The 7,945-nt window shown below is 41.3% G+C and overlaps 2 pseudogenes; both read left to right on the plus strand.

Annotated features, from left to right (window-relative positions):
• The first annotated feature begins 1,787 nt into the window (after nt 1–1,787).
• LOC124103975 (large ribosomal subunit protein eL42-like) lies at nt 1,788–2,101 on the plus strand (annotated as a pseudogene).
• Nucleotides 2,102–3,705: 1,604 nt separating this feature from the next.
• Nucleotides 3,706–4,019, plus strand: LOC124103976 (large ribosomal subunit protein eL42-like; annotated as a pseudogene).
• The last annotated feature ends 3,926 nt before the right edge of the window (nt 4,020–7,945 follow it).

The following is a 7,945-nucleotide window of genomic DNA, read 5'->3' on the forward strand; positions in this document are numbered from 1 at the left end:
TGGAATTTTGGTAAGATTTAAAAAAATACTATGATTCTGTTTGAAAAACAGTTCTCTTTTAGAACTACATATTGAACTATTTATATAATAACATGCAGTTTGAGAGTTTCTATAAAATGTTCTGGGCGAGAAAAGTGGGTAAAGATATGGGCTTGGGTCATGGGCACGTGGGTTCATTATGCTATTCTATGACTATTGTCTATGCTTGATGTTTTCCACAATAAAATTAAAAAGTCAACACCATCAGGGTCCTGGGCTCAGCCTGAGGACAATGCATCTGCATTGTGCTTGACCTCATGGACAGAATTCTGGAGCTCTCGTCGTCAATAAGGAGGTCCAACGTTGGACAGATTCAGCCAGTTAAGCCACTGCAATCTGGAAAGCTCTAAAAAGTTTAAGCAAGCCTAATCAATTATTTAAAACCCCTGACTCCTCTACATATCAGGCTGTGTATGTTCAACAAGATTAATGGGAATGAAAACGTTGATGTTGCTATTTTCTCCCTGATGGATATTTAAAGTTAAGTGAAAAGGCCATCTCTTAGTACTAGTCTGACAGAGGGAAGAAAAGGAACATTTACCAAGTCTCTTCTATGTATCAGGTGAGAGGCCTGTTTCATCTCAGTTAATATACAGGAAAGTTAGGTAAGGTAGGGATTCATATTTTCCATTTTGAAACTGTGAAACTGAAGTTCAGAAAAGAGAGGCAGCCTGTTTAAGGCCACAGAGCTAATAAAGTGGCTGAGTTGGGATTTGAACCCCTCGGCTATCTGACTATAGAGCACATTTTTAATCTCCACTCTATATTCTCTTAGTCTGGAGTTGCTATGATCTGGACATGGCATGTCCTGAGATTTCAAGTATTAAAATTCAGTCCCCATTGTTAGTTAGGTATTAAGAATGTGTAAACAATCTGACTATGGTAGTTAGAGCTGGGACCTAGAAAGGAGATCAGGATTAGATAAGGTCATTAGAGTCCTCCTGATTGAATACTAGTGGTTTTATTTATACACACATGAACACTCTCTGTCTCTTGCCATTGATGCCTGCCCTATCAGGAACCTGCCAGCAATAAGGCCATCACCAAATGCAGCTCCTAGACATTGCAGCTTTGGAACCAGGAGCCAAAATAAACCTCTTTTCTTAATACAGTAGTCTGCCTGAAGTATTTAATTAGAGTAATAAAAATAGGAATAATATAAGAGTCAACCAAGACTGAGTTTTAGGCATCACTTAAAAATATGATACATCTTCCCTTTCCTTTTATGTGCAAGAATGGTGAGGTAAGGACTGCATCCACAGATCTCTCATTTTCATCATGTAGACACTTCTACAGTAAAGATGGTCAATCCACCTAAAACCCAAAGGACTTTCTATAAAAAGTATAGAAGGACTTGCATTGTCTCACATATAAGCTTTTGGGGGACACCTCACATCCAAACCATAACACGTCAGTATGTTCCAGATTCCATACAAATCAATAGTTTTTAAATGTCTTCCTATGTTTTAAACCTCTGAGTCTAGGTGTGATTAGAATTTTTGACAGTTAGCCAGAGTGCATGGCTAGATATGTTTTCCCTCTCTCCTAAAGGAACAGTTTAAAAAATTTGAATATAAAAGTTTCTAAAAGAATGCTTTTTGTACCTGCTCCTGAAAGTTCTAAAATTATTTATGAAAACTCTCAAAGCCAACATTATACACAATAACTTGTAAAGCATATCATATTCTAGGCTGGATAAACTAGACATTTTGATTCTACTAAGACAAATTTGGGCAAAACATTAAAACCCACCTAAAACCCAAAGGACTTTCTATAAAAAGTATGGTAGGCATTGACCTCACAAAGTGACCCAGTATAAGAAGAGCTAGGATTTCTCCTATGCCCAAGGAAAGAAACACTATGATCAGAAGCAGAGTGGCTATAGGGGAGCAGACAAAGCCATTTTTTCTACAAGAAGGCTAAAACTATAAAGAAGATTGTGCTAAGACTTGGATGCATTGAGCCTAACTGCAGATCCAAGAGGATGCTGACCATCAAGAAATGTAAGCATTCTGAACTGGGAGGAGACAAGAAGAGAAAGGGCCAAATGATTCAGTTTTAAACTTTTTGATTTTTTTCCATTTAATTTTGAGGGGAAAATACTGAAGCTATACAAAAATTACTTGTAGGAAAATGTAATATAATCATAAAAAATAATATGATAAATCTTACTGCTTTCAGTTGTCAAACCTAAAATCTGGGTTTGTTTGTTTTTCCCTGATCCCCCCTCCCTCCCTCACCCTCCGCCCCACCTCTCTTTCTATCACTCTGGTGGAGACTGGGTCATTGAGCAGAGGTCTAGAGGTGTGTGTGGAGGGGAAATGTGGGACTGACCTGAGAAGCAGATTGAGGAGCACAAAGAAAGTTGAGAGTCAAGGACCAGGGATTAAATGGAAACCATCAACTGGCATCCATTCAATCAAGAAGTGTCTCAGAAGGGCTGGGCAGGAGCAGGTATGGGGCCAAAGATTGGAACTGGGGTCATCAGCCAGAAGTGAGACCTATGAGGAGTCTGAGCTGATTCTCCAGGCCTGTTGGCAGAGGATTGCAGGTCCCTCTGCTATCTTGGCTGGAGGCTTTGGGGATATGCTCAGACAAGCTCTGAATTTTGTGGTTACCCTCATCCCCCAATTTGCTGCTTTTATACAATGCCCCCTGCACACAATTCTGAAATACAGAACTCTCCCCAGTTATTTGGTGTTTTATTCTATAGGACTTCATGCATATTCATCTTGGGAGGAGCACCAAACCCTGTCTAGGCCAGAGGTTTTTAAACAATGATCCCAAGTATCTAGGCAACCACCTCAGATCGCCCCATGGGTCACAAGCCTGGAGGGTGATCTTCCCTCTTTACCCCAATAATATAAGCATAGCCTGAACAGCTTTCACCCTGCATGCATCATGTTTTAGTCAGCTTTTTCACTGCTGTGACCTGACCAGCACAATTTTAGCAGTGGAAAAGTTTGGGCTCACAGTTTCAGAGGTCTTAATCCACAGACAGCAGGCTCCGTTCCTCAGGACTCCAGGTGAGGCTGAACATCACGGTGGAAGAGTGTGGCAGAGAGAACCAGCTCACATGGAGATGAGAAAGCAGAGAAAGATGTCTCCACTTGCCAGATACAAATATATACCCAAAAGCCACACCCTCAATTAACCACTTCCTCCAGCCACACCCCACCTGCCTCCAGTTACCACTCAATTAATTCCATCAGGGATTAATTCACCAATTAGGTTAAGGCTCTACAACCCAATCATTTCTCCTCCAAACCTTCTTGCATTGTCTCACATATGAGCTTTTGGGGGACACCTCACATCCAAACCATAACACATCAGTATGTTCCAGATTCCATACAAATCAATAGTTTTTAAATGTCTTCCTATGTTTTAAACCTCTGAGTCTAGGTGTGATTAGAATTTTTGACAGTTAGCCAGAGTGCATGGCTAGATATGTTTTCCCTCTCTCCTAAAGGAACAGTTTAAAAAATTTGAATATAAAAGTTTCTAAAAGAATGCTTTTTGTACCTGCTCCTGAAAGTTCTAAAATTATTTATGAAAACTCTCAAAGCCAACATTATACACAATAACTTGTAAAGCATATCATATTCTAGGCTGGATAAACTAGACATTTTGATTCTACTAAGACAAATTTGGGCAAAACATTAAAACCCACCTAAAACCCAAAGGACTTTCTATAAAAAGTATGGTAGGCATTGACCTCACAAAGTGACCCAGTATAAGAAGAGCTAGGATTTCTCCTATGCCCAAGGAAAGAAACACTATGATCAGAAGCAGAGTGGCTATAGGGGAGCAGACAAAGCCATTTTTTCTACAAGAAGGCTAAAACTATAAAGAAGATTGTGCTAAGACTTGGATGCATTGAGCCTAACTGCAGATCCAAGAGGATGCTGACCATCAAGAAATGTAAGCATTCTGAACTGGGAGGAGACAAGAAGAGAAAGGGCCAAATGATTCAGTTTTAAACTTTTTGATTTTTTTCCATTTAATTTTGAGGGGAAAATACTGAAGCTATACAAAAATTACTTGTAGGAAAATGTAATATAATCATAAAAAATAATATGATAAATCTTACTGCTTTCAGTTGTCAAACCTAAAATCTGGGTTTGTTTGTTTTTCCCTGATCCCCCCTCCCTCCCTCACCCTCCGCCCCACCTCTCTTTCTATCACTCTGGTGGAGACTGGGTCATTGAGCAGAGGTCTAGAGGTGTGTGTGGAGGGGAAATGTGGGACTGACCTGAGAAGCAGATTGAGGAGCACAAAGAAAGTTGAGAGTCAAGGACCAGGGATTAAATGGAAACCATCAACTGGCATCCATTCAATCAAGAAGTGTCTCAGAAGGGCTGGGCAGGAGCAGGTATGGGGCCAAAGATTGGAACTGGGGTCATCAGCCAGAAGTGAGACCTATGAGGAGTCTGAGCTGATTCTCCAGGCCTGTTGGCAGAGGATTGCAGGTCCCTCTGCTATCTTGGCTGGAGGCTTTGGGGATATGCTCAGACAAGCTCTGAATTTTGTGGTTACCCTCATCCCCCAATTTGCTGCTTTTATACAATGCCCCCTGCACACAATTCTGAAATACAGAACTCTCCCCAGTTATTTGGTGTTTTATTCTATAGGACTTCATGCATATTCATCTTGGGAGGAGCACCAAACCCTGTCTAGGCCAGAGGTTTTTAAACAATGATCCCAAGTATCTAGGCAACCACCTCAGATCGCCCCATGGGTCACAAGCCTGGAGGGTGATCTTCCCTCTTTACCCCAATAATATAAGCATAGCCTGAACAGCTTTCACCCTGCATGCATCATGTTTTAGTCAGCTTTTTCACTGCTGTGACCTGACCAGCACAATTTTAGCAGAGGAAAAGTTTGGGCTCACAGTTTCAGAGGTCTTAATCCACAGACAGCAGGCTCCGTTCCTCAGGACTCCAGGTGAGGCTGAACATCATGGTGGAAGAGTGTGGCAGAGAGAACCAGCTCACATGGAGATGAGAAAGCAGAGAAAGATGTCTCCACTTGCCAGATACAAATATATACCCAAAAGACACACCCTCAATTAACCACTTCCTCCAGCCACACCCCACCTGCCTCCAGTTACCACTCAATTAATTCCATCAGGGATTAATTCACCAATTAGGTTAAGGCTCTACAACCCAATCATTTCTCCTCCAAACCTTCTTGCATTGTCTCACATATGAGCTTTTGGGGGACACCTCACATCCAAACCATAACACATCAGTATGTTCCAGATTCCATACAAATCAATAGTTTTTAAATGTCTTCCTATGTTTTAAACCTCTGAGTCTAGGTGTGATTAGAATTTTTGACAGTTAGCCAGAGTGCATGGCTAGATATGTTTTCCCTCTCTCCTAAAGGAACAGTTTAAAAAATTTGAATATAAAAGTTTCTAAAAGAATGCTTTTTGTACCTGCTCCTGAAAGTTCTAAAATTATTTATGAAAACTCTCAAAGCCAACATTATACACAATAACTTGTAAAGCATATCATATTCTAGGCTGGATAAACTAGACATTTTGATTCTACTAAGACAAATTTGGGCAAAACATTAAAACTCCAGAATTGCTAAATGATATGTATTTGTGAATTATTATATACATTTTCTATTTCACGTGACTTATCAGTAGGAATCCAATTAGAGCAGGTATCTTCAGGTTTCATTGTTTTACAAAGGATGAAGATATCATAGGTTTGGATTTTTTAGCTAAAGTAATACATATAGCAAAATATCTTCTTCTAGGGTTATAATTTTTTTTTTATGTCTGAAGATCTCTGAGACACCTGTTGGACTGGTGCTAAATCAGCCACTAAGAGGAAACTGGTTTGATATCTGTTACAGTGCATCTGGAATGTTCCCCAAAGGACCATGTATTAAATGCTTGGCCCCCAGATTGGTGCTATTGGGATGTGGTGGAGCTTTTACTGTGAGGTCTTTAGGTCATTGGGGACATGCCCTTAAAGGGGACAGTGGGGCCCTGGTCTCTTCCTCTTCCAGAAGGTGAACAGTTTTGTTCCACCTCACACTCCTGCCATGATGCACTGCCTTACCACAGGCCCAAAGTAATGGGACTTATGGATCGTGGACTGAAACCTCCAAAACTGTGATGCAAAATAAAACGTTGTTGTAAGTTAATTATTTCAGGTACTTGTTATAGTAAAAGACCACTGACTTGCATAATATCCATTCTCCAGTAACTTGAATCCATGTTTATAAGTCATAAAGAGCCACAGGAAAGACTGAAGATGTCCCAATGCCAGGTCAGAGGCAGGACCTCTAAGAAATGTTAGGTCTTTATCAGACTTAAAACTCAAGTTAGTTATCCTTTGTACTTAAAGCTTAACCTTCTTGCATGCAAAGCATGGAATACAAAGTTGGATCCAAAAGATGCAACTGTCTAACTGTGCTAAGAAGAAACAGACTCCAGAAGGTGACTAGTCTGAGGTCACTGAGTTTGTAATGGTGAGACTAGAAACAAGGTCAGGATGCCAGCTAAAAGTTTAGACACCAGCCTCCCTGCCCCAATTTTTTATGTTCACTTTTACCCTGTTTTTTCATTCCTTTTTCTTTTTGTGTGCTTTGTTCATATGTTTAAGTCTCCGAGGCTGAGTTCACTGAAGTGGCCTCTCAGACAAGGCCAGGTCCCTCTACTAGTCACCAATGCCCCAGAAATTTTCACCACCCAGCAGCTGTCAGGGTACAGCATTCCAACTCCTACCTGGGCCCCAGGATCTCAGCAGGCATTCAGTCGCTCTAGTGTAGTGATGGTCATTTCTCATGTCTATTTACAAGATATGCATCTGTTGAAGTGACTATCTCAAAATGAGGCATCGTTGGAGAGGGCATGGAGTGGGGAAAGGAGGAGAATGCAGTTGAACCCATATTCCCTATAGCAGATACTATTCTCAAGAATCCAGGTAAGAACTAGGTGTGCTGGCACACACCTGTCATCCCATTGGCTTGGGAGGCTGAGGCATTACAAATTCAAAGACAGCCTCAGCAACTTAGCACGGCCCTAAGCCACTTAGGAGATCCTGACTCAAAATAAAATATAAAAATGGTCTGGGGTGTGGCTCAGTAGTTTAGTGCTCCTAGGTTCAATCCCCAGGACTACACAACAACAACAAAAAAGAATCCAGGTATTGCCCTGGGCCTCATGAACTAGGAGCTCAGCTCTAAAATCGGTAAATCATTAGAGATTACTAAAAGTCCAGACCCCACCCCACCAACTCAGATGGACACCATCTCTCTCTTCCTCCTTCTCTTCCTTCCTTGTCTTGCTTCTATATAAATGCTAGGGTTGGGGGTGGGCATGATAACTGCCCTTATACAGCTCAAAGACAGACAAAAAAAAGAAAAACAGAAAGGCAAAAAGTATGTTAAGTCTTGTATTTGTCATTGAATATGTAAGAATCTACTGCTCAGAAGTAAGAGGAAATTCACTCAAGGACTCAAGAGCCAGAAAGTGGAAGGACAAGGATTCAAACCAAACTTTGAATGCAGAGCCCATTAAGACTGAGAAGGCACCAATATCCACCTTGCTTCCTTCCAATTGTCTTCCCCACCTCCACTCCATGTAGGTCAGTACTTGGTGAAGAACTTCCTTCAGAACACCTAGAACATGTGGAAGGCTCAGCAGAAGCAGCCATTGGCCATGGGTCCCTTACCTAAGGAATCTTCACAGCCATCTATCTCGCCCTCACGGGCCCTTCTGGAGTTAGCAGCTCTTTATAGAGAAGAGGGAATTCTTTGTAGGCACTTGGAGCCTGGGCCTTCAGCCCACCTTCAGGGTTTGCTTAGGCAAGAGGAGCAAACAAAATCAGGACCAATTTTTAACAACTATGCTGAAATCCTATTTTACGGTTTCAGAGTGTCACCC

The sequence above is a fragment of the Marmota monax genome, unplaced genomic scaffold (assembly GCF_021218885.2).
Source record: "Marmota monax isolate L192 unplaced genomic scaffold, Marmota_monax_Labrador192_F-V1.1 WCK01_AAM20220418_F8-fsc00107, whole genome shotgun sequence".
In the NCBI taxonomy this organism is placed as follows: Eukaryota; Metazoa; Chordata; class Mammalia; order Rodentia; family Sciuridae; genus Marmota; species Marmota monax.